The 16,396-nt window shown below is 36.4% G+C and overlaps 1 long non-coding RNA gene and 1 pseudogene across 1 annotated transcript in view; one reads left to right on the top strand and one right to left on the bottom strand.

The window, feature by feature from the left end:
* LOC112636325 overlaps positions 1-16,396 on the bottom strand; it is a 416,183-nt gene that overhangs the window by 319,198 nt on the left and 80,589 nt on the right. The window lies entirely within an intron of this gene.
* LOC112636324 lies at positions 12,875-14,170 on the top strand (annotated as a pseudogene).

Below are 16,396 nucleotides of genomic sequence, written 5' to 3'. Positions count from 1 at the left end.
AGCCCGTGCTTGGGGTCTATTGTAGAGAACTTAGATAGTCTAGCAATTTTAAATACAAGCAATGTCGACTTAGAAGAACTCTAAAGTCTCCTTCATCTAAATTGTTAATAATTTCATAACTATGTTTCCTTTTCAGTCATTTTAGTAAGTAGCACAAGTCACTGTTTTTGAGTTCATTCACACAATTTAGGCAGCAGTGGCTAAGCTAGGCTTGTGCTGTGTGCAGGACAGCTACTGAAAGAAGCAAGGGCTTAGTCTTTAGAGGTATGCTTACAAGGTATGGAAACCCAGATTAGCTCTGGCATATAAACTACAAAAATGTTCTTGTTAACTGGGCAACATGTTTTCTAAAGGTGCAGAATCCACTTTGTTTCTATCACTTGTCAGAGTTAAGCATAAACAATGTACAAACAAACAAACTGTGCCAGTATAAAATGTAATACTTGTTTATGAGACACTTCCAGAATCTGACAGTGGCCCTCTGTTAACAATATTTAGGCCATAACTATATTGGCCAAATTTTACAAAAAAAAAAAAAAAAAAAAAAAAAAAAAAAACCTCTAAACCTTCGGGTAACGTTAAATAGCTTTATAACTTCCCTTGTATCTGCTATCTAATCTCAGATTAAATCAGGCCAGAGTTATCCATTTGAATGATCATAATGTCACATTAAGCAAAAACATGAATAAGAATCTGTGTATACTGTAGGCTAACATTCTTTTAATCCCGGACTCTCCATGCTTTGGGATTTTATGAACCAGCAAAACATCTCCAAAAATGTTAGAAAGTAAAACAAAAGTTACCATTTAAAAAAAATTGCCAAGGAGGAACATTAAATGGAGAGAATAAAACCAGATCCATTCTTACCATTACATCATTATATCATATGACACTAAAAGAGTAGGAAGTACAGAATCTGTCAATAAAGGATAATTCAGTAAAAATAGTACACTTAATGAATTTTTTATCGTTTTCTTGAATATCTCACTTCACTTCAATCCAGTGAAAATGTCATCACAGATCGGCCTATGTCCTCTGACTGGTACTCTGGAGCCACAGTTCTGAGGGTATTCATCTACACTCTTGCCTAGTTTCCTGGAAAATTCTGCCTGCAGTCTCATTCATACCTGGGCAGAGGTTCCCTTAAGGTCCTTTTAAAGGGCAACTAGCATATTCATGACAAATCTGGAAGGAGTATTTCTCCATTCAGTTTAGAACTCATAGTTCTACCGGAGCTTGCAATAACATTGGCAAACAGTAAAATAGTCACTTTTGTCAAATATTACAATGTATATGAAGTCACAGTTATGTTCGTTTGTTTCAAGTAAAAGCTTAGGCAGCAACCCAAAGAACCTGATTCCTGCGAATCAGAAAAAGAACTTATGGCCTGCCAATCTTGTAAGCTTACAGTTTTCCATATTGCATGTGATTTTATAGATTTAGCTAAAGTATGGCAAGATTCTCTTATCTTACGAAACCATTTATTATTTGATATTCAGGACAATAGGAATAAAAATTATCTTGTTCATTTTCTAAAGTCACTACATTGTAAGACTGATCTACCATGGCTGAGATAAATTTAGTACTACATAAAGAAATTTTCTTCCCAAACTGGGCAGGATATCTGTAAAATTACCCAATGATCCTGTTTTCTGTTGTTACAATGACATTCAGATTGTTTATTCCAAGCAAGTAATTTTTTAAATTTTATTATTATAATTTAAGTTCTATGGTACATGTGCACAACGTGCAGGTTTGTTACATATGTATACATGTGCCATATTGGTGTGCTGCACCTGTTAACTCATCATTTGCATTGGGTATATATCCTAATGCTATCCCCCCCTCCTCCCACCCCACGACAGGTCCCAGTGTGTGATGTTCCCTACCCTGTGTCCAAGGGTTTTCACTGTTCGATTCCCACCTATGAGTGAGAACATGCAGTGTTTGGTTTTCTGTCCTTGCGACAGTTTGCTCAGAATGATGGTTTCCTCCTTCATCCACGTCCCTACAAAGGACACAAACTCATCCTTTTTTATGGTGATTCCTTGAGGAATCGCCACACTGTCTTCTACAATGGTTGAACTAGTTTATAGTCCCACCAACAGTGTAAAAGTGTTCCTATTTCTCCACATCCTCTCCAGCACTTGTTGTTTCCTGACTTTTTAATGATCGTCATTCTAACTGGTGTGAGATGGTATCTCATTGTTGTTTTGATTAGTATTTCTCTGATGGCCAGTGGTGATGAGCATTTTTTCATGTGTCTGTTGGCTGCATAAATGTCTTCTTTTGAGAAGTGTCTGTTCATATCCTTCACCCACTTTTTGATGGGGTTGTTTGATTTTTTCTTGTAAATTTGTTTAAGTTCTTTGTAGATTCTGGATATTATCCCTTTGTCAGATGGGTAGATTGTAAAAATTTTCTCCCATTCTGTAGGTTGCCTGTTCGCTCTGACAGTAGTTTCTTTTGCTGTGCAGAAGCTCTTTAGTTTAATTAGATCCCATTTTTCAATTTCGGTTTCTATTGCCATTGGTTTTGGTGTTTTAGTCATGAAGTCTCTGCCCATGCCTATGGCCTGAATAGTATTGCCTAGGTTTTCTTCTAGAGTTTTTATAATTTTAGGTCTAACATTTAAGTCTTTAATCCATCTTGAATTAATTTTTGTATAAGGCCATTTGACCCAGCCATCCCATGACTGGGTATATACCCAAAGGATTTTAAATCATGCTGCTATAAAGACACATGCACACATATGTTTACTGCGGCACTATTCACAATAGCAAAGACTTGGAATCAACCCAAATGTCCATCAATGACAGACTGGATTAAGAAAATGTGGCACATATATACCATGGAATACTATGCAGCCATAAAAAAGGATGAGTTCATGTTCTTTGTAGGGACATGGATGCAGCTGGAAACCATCATTCTCAGCAAACTATCGCAAGAACAGAAAACCAAACACCACACGTTCTCACTCATAGGTGGGAACTGAACAATGGAACACTTGGACACAGGAAGGGGAACATCATACACCGGGGCCTGTCATGGGGTGGAGGGAGGGGGGAGGGATAGCGTTAGGAGATATACCTAATATAAACGAGTTAATGGGTGCAGCACACCAACATGGCACATGTACACATATGTAACAAACCTGCATGTTGTGCACACGTACCCTAGAACTTAAAGTATATATAAAAAATAAAAATAAAATAAAAAAGATAACAGTTGTCATAAAAAAATATGTATAAGATGTAATGAAGGGATTCAGTTTCAGCCAAAGCAAATACTTTATTTCAAAAGTCTGAAAACCAGTCATCTGATTTCATTTTTAAAATTGAGAACACCCTACAAAAGATTTGAACTACAGATTTTAAGTTAACTGTAAATTAACTTAATAATAAATCAACTTTTTATTTTAGTTTTTCATTTATTTCCATTTTTAAATTCATTTCCATTTTTTATTAACAGTACTCTCATCTTTGGTAAAGAGAAAACATAGCTTTATTGGTCTGTTACTAAATATTTCTTTCTTAATTGATCTGTTTCTGCTCTTTTTCAATCATAATCACAAATCCATAGATGCATTTCAGGTGATGATGGTGCAAACACACAAGAGAATGTCCCCGAATTTTCAATGCCCCATATTCATGGTGATCTTGAACTTTAACACCTTTGAAACCATTTACAAATAATTGAAGGACCTCAGAATGGTTCATACTGAAAGAAAATCTTGAAGGTTGTTTTTCTCTCCAATGTTAAAGACACAATTCAAACTGATGAGAAGACAAGAACATAAAATGGAAGTTCTTATGAGGACTCTAAACAGGCAAAAGAACTATGCAATCAAAAATAAATAATATTTGAATTTAAGGTAATTTAGCTAGCTGCAACACAAAATTAAGAATAAATACATAATTAAAATTAAAATTGAATCAGTCAATTTAAATTTTTTTATTTGAAATCCAAATCAAAGGCTTTGTAGTAAGATAATTCACCTGGAAAAAGAGTAGCCCAGGTTTAAAATTTTTTAGTAAACAAAGACCTTGTCTTAGTTCATTTGTGCTCCTGTAAAAAGTATCTGAGACTGGGTAATCTATGAAAAACAAAAATTTATTTTTGACAGTTCTGAAGGCTGGGAAATCCGAGATCAAGGGATCAGCAGGTTTGGAGTCTGGTAAGGGCTTGCTCTCTGCTTCCACGATGGCACCTTGTTACTGAGTCCTCAGGAAGGGACAAACACTGCACTATAACTTGTGGAAAGTTGGAAGGGCAAAAAGGGCTAATTCCCTCTAACCCTTTTATAAGGCACCAATTCCATCCATAAGAGCAGAGCCCTCAGGGTCTAATTATATCCCAAAGACCCCACTTCTTAATACTACTGCATAGGGGATTTAAGTTTTAGTGTGAATTTTGGATAGGGCACAAACATTCAAATAATTGCAGACCCTCTCTACTGTCCATGCTAAACAGGAATCAAGCCAACGAGCATCAGTGTGCCTCAGTCAAAGAGAGGCACCTTAAGAATGGTATTTATGTTTAGAGTTCTCTCTACTCTTTTTCTTCTATCCCAGTTGTTACTCCCAACATTCCTTACTTCTGTGATTGGCTGAAATGCAATTTTAGCGAGCTAGCCTACAAAGAATAATTGAATGTTGATTCATGCAGTATTTATAAGCAAATTATTTTCAATATTTGAAATGTAGATTTAGTTTTGAGAAATTTAATTAATCACAGTGTATCAGAGAAGACATATATAGTCACCTAAAAGAAGAAGTGTTCTTCCAAGTTCTCCAAGATGTGATTGTACTTGAAATAACTGTATTAACAGAAATAAATTTTAAAAATAAAACGTGTGCATTCAAAAATGAGCCATCGAAAGATTTAAAGAAAAATGTCACAAAGGCACGTATTGGTAGAGCTAACCAACTCTGCATATGAGCTGGTACAGCTAACCAGCTCTGCATAAGTATTTTTGGCAAATACTTAGCCAAAAACTTTGAAACCATCTTTAGCTTTTTTTTTTTTTTTTTTTTTTGAAGTGTAACCTTTTTATTTTGATATATTTTTAATTTTGCCATAAATTTTTGGGGTATTGGGGTACAGGTGGTACTTGGATACACGAGTAAGTTCTTTAGTGGTGATTTGTGAGATTTTGGTGCACCCATCACCCAGGCAGTATACACTGCACCATACTTATAGTCTTTTATCCCTTACCCCCCTCCCACTCTTCCCCTCAAGTCCCCAAAGCCCATTGTATCATTCTCATGCCTTTGCATCCTCATAGCTTAGCTCCCACATATCAGTGAGAACAAAAGATGTTTCGTTTTCCATTCCTGAGTTACATCATTTAGAATAATAGTCTCCAATCTCTTCCAGGTCACTGAAATGCGGTTAATTCATTCCTTTTTATGGCTGCATAGTATTCCATTGTGTGTGTGTGTGTGTGTGTGTGTGTGTGTGTATACATTATATATATATATATATATATATATCTATGACAGTTTCTGTAGCCACTCATTGATTGATAGGCATTAGGGTTGGTTCCATGATTTTGCAATTGTGAATTGTGCTGCTATAGACATGTGCGTGCAAGTATGTTTTGAATAATGACTTCTTTTCCTTTGGGTAGATGCCCAGCAGTGGGATTGCTGGATCAAATGGTAGTTCTACTTTTGGTTCTTTAAAGACAATCTCCACACTGTTTTCCATAGTGCTATACTAGTTTACATTCCCACTAGCAGTGTGGAAGTGTTCCCTGTCCACCACATCCACACCAACATCTACCGTTTTTGATTTTTTGATTATGGCCATTCTAGCAGGAGTAAGGTGGTATTGTATTATGGTTTTTACTTGCATTTCCCTGATCATTAGTAGTAATGTTGAGCATTTTTTCGTATGTTTTTTGGCCATTTGTATATCTTCTTTTGAGAACTGTCTATTCATGTCCTTAGCCCACTTTTTGATGGGATTGTTTGTTTGTTTTTTCTAACTGATTTGAGTTCATTGTAGATTCTGGATGTTGGTCATTTGTCAGATGTATAGATTGTGAAGATTTTCTCCCACTCTGTGGGTTGTCTGTTTACTCTGCTGTTTCTTTTGCCATGCAAAAGCTCTTTAGTTTAATTAGGTCCCAGCTATTTATCTTTGTTTTTTTTTTGTTTTTTTTTTTTAATTTTTTTTTTAATTTTTTTATTTTTTATTTTATTATTATACTTTAAGTTCCAGGGTACATGTGCATAACGTGCAGGTTTGTTACATATGTATACTTGTGCCATGTTGCTGTGCTGCACTCATCAACTCGTCAGCACCCAACTACTCGTCATTTACATCAGGTATAACTCCCAATGCAATCCCTCCCCACTCCCCCCTCCCCATAATAGGCCCCGGTGTGTGATGTCCCCCTTCCCGAGTCCAAGTGATCTCATTATTCAGTTCCCACCTATGAGTGAGAACATGCGGTGTTTGGTTTTCTGTTCTTGTGATAGTTTGCTAAGAATGATGGTTTCCAGCTGCATCCATGTCCCTACAAAGGACACAAACTCATCCTTTTTTATGGCTACATAGTATTCCATGGTGTATATGTGCCACATTTTCTTAATCTAGTCTGTCACTGATGGACATTTGGGTTGATTCCAAGTCTTTGCTATTGTGAATAAACAGGTGCTGGAGAGGATATGGAGAAATAGGAACACTTTTACACTGTTGGTGGGATTGTAAACTAGTTCAACCATTATGGAAAACAGTATGGCGATTCCTCAAGGATCTAGAACTAGATGTACCATATGACCCAACCATCCCATTACTGGGGATATACCCAAAGGATTATAAATCATGCTGCTATAAAGACACATGCACACATATGTTCATTGCAGCATTATCTTTGTTTTTATTGCATTTGCTTTCGGGTTCTTGGTCATGAAATCCTTGCCCAAGGCAATGTCAAGAAAGGCTTTTCCACTGTGATCTTCTAGAACTTTTACAGTTTCAGGTCTTAGGTTTAAGTCCTTAATCCATCTTGAGTTGACTTTTGTATAAGGTGAGAGATGAGGATCCAGTTTCATTCTCCTACATGTGGCTAGCCAATTATCCCAGTACCATTTTTTGAAAAGGGTGTTCTTTCCCCACTTTGTTTTTGTTTACTTTGTCGAAGATCAGTTGACTGTAAGTATTTGGATTTATTTCTGGGTTCTCTATTCTGTTCCATTGGTGTATGTGCCTATTTTTATATCAGTACCACACTGTTTTGGTGACTATGGCCTTATAGCATAGTTCGAAATCAGATAAAGTGATGCCTTCAGGTTTGTTCTTTTTGTTTGGTCTTGCTTTGGCTATGCTAGTCTTTTTTGGTTCCACATGAATTTTAGATTTTTTTTTTTTCTTATTCTATGAAGAATGATGGATTCTGATGGATTCTGATGGTGATAGTATTGAATGTAGATTGCTTTTGGCAGTGTGCTTATTTTCACAATATTGATACTACCTATCCATGCGCATCAGATGTGTTTCCATTTGTTTGTGTCATCTATGATTTCTTTCAGCAGTGCTTTGTAGTTTTCTTTGTAGATTACTTTGTTAGATATATTTCTAAGTATTTTTTTTTTTTTGCGGCTATTGTAAAAAGGATTGAGTTCTTGATTTGATTTTCTGCTTGGTTGCTCTTGATGTATAGAAGAGCTACTGATTTGTGTACATTAATCTTGTATTCGGAAACTTTGCTGAATTATTTTATGAGCTCTAGGAGCTTTCTAGAGGAGTCCTTAGGGTTTACAAGGTAAATGATCATATTGTCAGCAAGCAGTGACAGTTTGATTTCTTACTGTTTTGGATGCCCTTTATTTCTTTCTCTTGTGTGATTGCTCTGGCTAGGACTTCTAGTATTATGTTGAAGTAGAGTGGTGAGAGTGGGCATCCTTGTCCTGTTCCAGTTCTCAGAGGGAATGCTTTCAATTTTTCCCCATTCAGTTTAATGCTGGCTATGGGTTTGTCATAAATGGCTTTTATTACATTAAGGTATGTCCCTTGTATGCCTATTTTGCTGAGAGTTTTAATCATAAAGGAATGCTGGATTTTGTTGAATGCTTTTTCTGCATCTATTGGATAATGTGATTTTTGTTTTTAATTCTGTTTATGTGGTGATCACATTTCTATTGTGAAGGTGGATACAATAACCTCAACCCATTTACTATTTGATTCATCATATTCCTCTTCTTATTCTAGGATCACCAAGCATACTTCTGTTAATAAATTAGGTGCCTGTGTGTGATCTGGCCATAGTGAGTGAATGTGTGTATCAGACTATGAGTTGCATTTTTTACTCTAAATTAATAAAATGGCATTATGACTGTCCACATCAGTCACACTGAAAAATAGATTTACTCTCCGTATACAATTGAAATCAAACTTCTGAGAGTGGGAAGATGAAGACCCAGCAAGATTATGTTCAATTCACCAAGGACTTACTTATTGTTGAGACAACTTGAGGAAAAAGACACTATTTATCACAAGCATTATTTTTCTCATTTTGAAACTTTTAGTGATATAAGGTTTTAAAACAACTTTACAAAGAGAAAAATTTTACTAAAATGTAAAGCTCAACTCTCTCCTTCTGCCAAGGCACTTGGAAAGACATCTTTTGTTTTGCTTTTCTTGGATCAGCATTACATTTTAATGCCTGTCGCATGGTGCCTAGAACAGAGTTGATCTTTAATAAAGCTCAGAGGAAGAGCAGGAGGAAGAAAAATTCTAGACAGGAGAGATGTAAGAAGGTTCTAACGCAGGCAAAAACTCAGCCCAGTCAAGGAACTTATTATAGGCCATCAGGGAATTAAAAGACAAGCAGGATACATGAGGTGTAGTCACTGATGAGAGCGGTCAAGATGTAGTAGGAGGATCTGGTTAGGTGTCACAGCATAAAAGGCCATATGGGCCATGGCAAGGGGCTTAGATTTTACTGTCCGTGTGATAGGAAACCACTGAAAGAATTTAAGCAGGAGATGAACATGATTTAATCACTGTGGCTGCTATGTGAGGAATGGATTTACGAGGAGACAATAAACAGGAAGACCAATAGGAATTTTATCCCAGCGGCAATAAACTCCACAGGAGAGAAAAAAAAGAAAAAGAAAAAGATAACTGATTAGCATAGAGTAATAGTGGTAATGATGGAAAGAGATGGACGGGTTCCAAAGCTCTTTTGAAGATAGAATTAACAGGAGTTGGTTATTCAATTAGGTGTAAGGATGAGGAAGTCAGCAATGGCAGGAATGACCCCCCCACCCCCCGGTATCAGACTTGAACCATGCAAGGGTTGAAGGGACATCCTGAAGGTCTTCGCTTAGGTAGACCCAAACACATTGTAGTTGATTGGGCAAACCAGTAAAAAACTGGTTTCTCTTAATAGAAATATTCCTAGTTTGAGTTTCTTGCACCTTCAGAAATAGGTCATAAATAGGCCATAAACTTGAAGAGCAGATTGGGGTAGTGCTGGCATTGTCTAGTTCTTTAAGGACTCTTTCCCATTCTTATCATGCTTAAATAATATTAATTTGGGGTTTTCATAGTTAAATAAGCAGTTGCTCTTTCTCCCCACTGAGTTTAGAACCAATTTAAAAATAAGCCCCAGCACCACGACCACCACCTCCCGAAAAAGACAGCTAGCCAGAAATAGATAAGGTTGATTTGAGAACAAGGCCTCAGATCTGTGGTCAAAGGCTACATACCCTACCCAGTACCTTGCTTGCCTCCCCCATTCTAGCCTTAGCAAAGTCCAGTGGAGAAAAATTATAGGTTTTAAAATGAGACCAGTCTACCCAGGATTCTTGTACTAGCCCAAGGGGAACAAGGAAGCAGAGAGAGAATCCCCGCTGCTGATCATCTTATAATTTTGTTCCATTCAGTTGGGAAAAAAGTACCAATGAAGTTCAGATCCTTGTGACATCACAGAAGGGAGCTTGCTCCTGATCCAGGGAGGGCTGTGAATATGCTGCACTATGCTTACTGGGAACAGCAATGAATAAGAACCAAGATTCAAAATAACTCGAACCCTAACCCTAACTCAAGCTGGATTAAAGACTTAAATGTAAAACCTAAAACAACAAAAACCCTGGAAGATAACTTATGAAATATCATCTGGACATAAGGCCTGGCAAAGATTTCATGATGAAGATCCCAAAAGCAATTGCAATAGCAGTAAAAATTGACAAATGGGACCTAATTCAAATACAGAACTTCTGCACAGCAAAATAAACTATCAACAAAGTAAACCAACAACCTATAGAATGGGAGAAAATATTTGCAAACTATGCATCTGACAAAGGTCTACAATCCAGAGTCTATAAGGAATTTAAGCAAATACACAATCAAAAAAGAAACAGTCCCATTAAAAAGTGGGCAAATGACATGTACACTTTTCAAAAGAAGACATACATGTGGCCAACCAGCATATGGAAAAATGCTCACCATCACTAATCATTAGAGAAATGCAAACCAAAACCAAAACCACAATGAGATGCCATCTCATGCCAGTCAAAATGGCCATTACTAAAAAGTCAAAAAATAACAGATGCTGGAGAGGTTGTGGAGAAAAGAGAATGCTTATACACTGCTGGTGGGAATGTAAATTGGTTCAGCCATTGTGGAAAACAGTTTGACGATTTCTCAAAGAACTCACAGCAAAACTCCCATTCAACCCAGCAATCCCATTACTGGGTATATACCCAAAGGAATAAAAATCATTCTATCATAAAGACACAGGCACACATAGCTTCATCACAGCACTATTCACAATAGCAAAGACATGGAATCAACCTAAATGCCCATCAACAGTAGACTGGATAAAGAAAATGTGGTAAATATATACCACAGAATACTATGCAGCCATAAACAAGAATGAGAGCTGTACTTTGCAGCAATGTGGATAGAGTTAGAGGCCATTATCCTAAGTGAACTGACACAGGAACAGAAAACCAAACATCACATGTTCTCACTCATAAGTGGGAGCAAACATTGAGTACCTATGGACACAATGAAGGGAACAACAGACACCAGAGCCGACTTGAGGGTGTGGGGAAGAAGGAGGGTGAGTAACAAAAAACTACTTATCAGGTACTATGTTTACTACCTGGATGGTAAAATAATCTGCACATCAAATCCCCATGACAGGTAATTTACCTATATAACAAACCTGCACCTGCATATGTACCCCTGAACTAAAAATAAAAGTTAAAAATTAAGTTAAACTTCAAAATGACCAGAAATCTCTTTTGGTCCCACCACTCGTGTGCTGTGTGATTCTGGGGAGTGGCTGAATCCCTGCTAGGGATCATGAGTGATCATTAAAAGGAAATGTGATGGAAACTGTAAAAGGTGTGAGTTGTATTCTTCCTAAAGAGTTTCCCAGTGCTGCTTCCCACTTTGTGTACCTTGGGAAGTCCGAGGCACTTGAGCATCTTGGTGCCCTTCCCTAGGTCATTCAAACTTCCAGGTACTATTTCTTCAGTTAGATATCTTCAGTCTTCTTCTCAGAATTGACATCCTTTCTCCAGATGCTATGTGAGTTGGAAGGTCAATATGTAAAACCCACTCACACTGAGATATCTGTTGGGAAGCCTGGAGTTCCAAGGACCCTCTGAGAGTATCTTAAGACTCCAAGCAACACAGTCTCTTCCTTTCCAACACTGTAAGATGCTGTGGCTGCTACACAATCACTTATGGGGAACAAAGTGCCTGTGTGCCTAAAGACATAGATTGTGGTTTTTCCCTTTGACAGGGTATCAGAAGGAACACATCCATTGTTCATCTATGTCAGGTGAAAAAGTCAAAACACAAACAGGTGGGGGGGGCACCAAAAGACAAAAAGATGAGAACTATCAAGGATATATTTGATTGATAATAAAAGCTCTAACAGAGCTAAATTTCTTTCATTTCATTCCTTAGCTATACGGACGATTTCTGTACAACTTTGTGCTATTTTTTCATATTTACTTGCTTTGTTGACTTCTGTGATTAGTGAAATCCATTTTAATCTAAAGTCTTTTGCTATTTCACAGGAACAGTTAAGTGAAAAAACCCACATAAACACAAAGACACATGTAAACAGCATGCAGAGTATGGAGCTTTCTGAGGACTGAGGCTTCTGGCTTCTAGAGTTCTCATTTTCTTCAAATGTTGGTTTAGTCCTGCATTGAATTAGGCTGTAATATTCCATTATATGATAAAGCATCATTTAACAGGAAGTTATACTCTTTTATGTTAAACTTGCATTTCATTTCCATGCTACTTTTTTGGAAAATAAGTGATAAGTAGAAGCAGAACAGGTATTTGTAATTACTCATGAGTCATTTGCTCTCACGTAATTTAATAGCCATAGATCTTTAATATTTATAGCACATGTTGAAAGCATTTAACATATGTAGTGATCTTCACCAAGTAACTCTATACTCTTCTTGAATACAAAGATGTAAATTTTGTCACCATTTATGCAACCTGCTAAAAATGTTGCTATTAATTCATGTGAATGAGTTTTTCCTCTAAGATTTTAATTAAAACACAAATGCTTTGCACACTTCAATCTGCAACATCCTCCACACGCATTTTTTAATACTGACTGATCAGTTGGATAACAGGAGGTTTCTTTGTAAGATGTTTTCTCATACCTGAAAATTTCCACAAAGCAGTAATTTTTGTGTGAAAGCCCATTCAAAAGCTAAATAAGCATCACACTACAAAGTTCTCAGTGGCGATTGTGTTTTCTTTGCATTCCTATGTACAACAAAATGTGCTCTAATAAGAAAAGAGTAAAACTGGCCAAGCTGCCAGAAAGGGAGGGGAGGGGAGGGGAGAATTGAGGACTACGGGCCTCGTCAGCCCAATAATGAAATTGCCCTGGCGGTGGGATCCTGGAGACCCCTGTGCTTGCATAGGATAAGTTCAGGGGACACGCAGGATGAGCCTGTGGTGGTTGTCACATTCTTGATGACAGTATTCATTATTTTCTCTAAGGTGCACTCTGATCAGAATGCATACCCATTTGTAAGTGTCCTTTTGGTTTATGCTTTGGAACAAGTATTTTAAGGGGAAATTTCCACCTCACCAAAACCTGGTGAGATTAGTGATGATCCCAAAGCATTTAAAACAAATTGAAAGGGTTAGAAAGACCTGGATGGCTCCTCTACATCCAAAGAACACCATATAGTGAGAGAGTCCTTATGACTTTCCAACAATTGAAAATGTGGAGAAACCAACAACTATTGATATAATTGCCTACAATAGGTGCACCTTTGAGACTGCAAGGAATAATTGGATAATATAATGTCAACAGAGGACTTCCTGTTGCCATATCACAAGCAGAAATCTTCATTAAAAATATAAATGTGTAAGAAATGTTGGCCAGGAAGGCTCTTGGAAACTTTGTCAGGGTGGAGAAAAATGTGCTGTGGCCAGAGGGACTGAATGCCATAAACATCACGTGGTCCTCGATAGGGACAGCAGGGTTCTGCTTCCTATTAATGGCCTAAAGGGGGGCGTTTTCATCAGGATTGGTGCCGATGTCCCATTTTCTTCTTGATTACAAGATGTTGAAAATCCACAGAATTGAGATGCAGTCAAGAAATGGAGCCTGTAATAACATGTGCTAAAACATTTTGTACTCCATTTTACATTGACTAGTGTGAAATTTCATTTGGTTGATAAAACAAAGCAAGTGACCACCTATCCAGAAGTGATTCGTGGAGGGGGAATTCTAGTGATGATGGAGAGTACAAACTCTTTTCAAAATGATTGTCTGAAAAGCAGACAAGTACATGGATTTCTTAATTATACTGGCTGTGTCCTCAGCAGTAGCACTGATCCTCTTTCTAGTACCTCCTTACATCATGCACTGTCGACAGGAAGGAGTAGAAAAGAGAAACATGCAAACACCAGACATTCAACTAGTCCATCACAGTGCTATTCAGAAATTTGCCAAGGAACTTCAAGACACATCCAAGAGTAGAGAGACACCATGGCCCCCATCAACATTTCCTGTGTCTCACTTGTAACTGGTGAAATCATACCTCCCCTGTACACAGACAACCATGATAGCACTAATATGCCACTGGTGCAAATGCAGAATTTATGACATCCAATTCAGATTCCTCAACAGCAGAGTACAAGTAAATGTCATCCCTGAAGAAAGAGAACTGACCAAAGCATGAATTTATAATCAGACAATATAGCAATGATATCATATTTCTTTTCACTTCCAATAATGCATGAGCTTTTCTGGTATATAGTGCGTATGTTCATGGTATTAACTGTAGCAGATATTATAATACAATATAACTTACATTTTACTAATGTATTTTTTACTTAAAGCATTATTGACAATTTGGAAAACACTGATGACTTCATATTTGTTACAATTAAAAGTGATCTTTAAAATAAATATTATCAATTAAAAACAGAATGTAGAAATCTATGAGCTAACCAGGTAATTCTAGCTGAGACAACTAGAATTTGAGAGAAAACTGTGTCACAAGTGGGAAAGTCAACATTAATCAAGAACCAGCATCATCAAAATATGTATTATCGAAATCAAAGCTATGTATAACTTTGGATTTCTACAAGAGTTGTTATTCAACGCAGAACGCTTTACCCATTAATTATAACGATAAAAAGTAACTCCTATTCAACCCTAAATCTAAATTATGCCAGAGCTTTCTAGAATAATACAACTACTTCAGAATGTTATTGTGTATTTTAAAATTCTACATTCTAATAATTTTCAAAAATCTATTAAAGGTACTTCAAGTGGCTAAACTTTCCAGAACAGTAGCACAAATACAGTAATAAAATATCATCACTATATTCTTCAGAATCTTAAAAACAGCGATGACAAAGCACATCCTTTGTTCTTTTGAAACATTCTTCACAGGCAACTTTTCAGCTGTATCATTTTTGCTATTATAAGCTATTATTATGCTATATATTCTTTCACCAATCAGTTTTCTAATACCAGTAAGAGTTCATCAATAATTGTGGGCCATTCCAAAGCAAACATAAAAATTTTTCTAGATCCATTTTTCAAAAGAGAAGTGTGTATTTTCCTAAAGGGATGAAAGAGAAATGTCTGATTAACTGACACTCTGAAATCATTCCTGAGCAATCTGTTAGAATTTCTTTCCCTTTACAATGTTTTCTATTCTATGCTATCAAGAACTATGAATCATAATTTCTGGCAGCTAAATCCAAAAAGGGTGAGAGGTTCTATTAGCATCCTAAAAATATGCATGTCCTAATGCTCTCTTAAAATATGTCTGCTCAGAGAAGTTTCAGATTTTCTCAGCCAAGCAAAATGACATTAACTAAGACCCTGGCATGAAGATTTGCTTATTTTAGTTTGCTTAACATTGTAACCACAGCACAAAAATATTGCTACTCAATGGCAGATAAGTTATTCTCTCACATTTTCGCTTATTGTTTATTAACATCACATGATAAACTATCAAATCACTTATGATCACTAATTACTTTGATAATTCAATTATAAAGACAAACTAAAATGGTATTAGAATTAGTTCTTCTCAAGAGAAGATAGCATTCTTTCAGTTTTAAAGGAGTCTGGTTAAAATTATTCAGCTCAAGCTAGGAATAATTGAAGACAATTGACAATTTAAATCAAAACAGCATAATCTGTCTACATCAGTTGCTGATAAACTTCTGAAAAAAAGTCAAAAGTGATACTAACTTTTTTTTTTAATATTCAGCATTCCTCAAGGACATTTAACTTTATTTGCCTTTTTCCTGGGAAAGTTTACTACAGGATTCCAGGAAGAATTTCCTAAAAGGGAACAATATCCGACAGCGTATTTAGCTGACTTGCCATAAAGGATGAGTAGAGTGCAGAGAAGGTCAGAGCTAAGTCAAAGGAGGATGTCTTGTTATTTTGACTGTACACCTTTGAGGCAAAGGCCTAATACCTTTACAGAAAATAAAATGCAACAAACTTAATACTTTACTCTGCTAGAGACAAGAGGACAAGGGTCATGTAATTGCATATATTGCATATCTTGTTGTATTGTTTCGCTCATTTTCTCTTTTTAATAGAAAATAACAAATTAGTCAAGGAAACACTGCCAACTGCTTCATTTCATATGTTAACTAGTATATTTATATGCTTCCAAAAATATAGACTTTAAGCAAGATAAAATGGAAATGTTTAATGGATTCACTGGGAAAACCTGAAGAAATTTTTTAGTAGCAAAAGTACACAAAAACAGTAGCAAAGTACACAAAGAATTCTAGAAACAACTCTAACATTCTTTTTATGGTGGAATAGTACACCATTGTGTCTCATACTGGTATTTGATAATTTTTTTTTTCAATCTGGTCAAATCCCCTTTTTATTTTTATTGTT

The sequence above is a fragment of the Theropithecus gelada genome, chromosome 12 (assembly GCF_003255815.1).
Source record: "Theropithecus gelada isolate Dixy chromosome 12, Tgel_1.0, whole genome shotgun sequence".
Lineage (NCBI taxonomy): Eukaryota > Metazoa > Chordata > Mammalia > Primates > Cercopithecidae > Theropithecus > Theropithecus gelada.
This window is presented reverse-complemented; position numbering and strand designations above follow the sequence as displayed.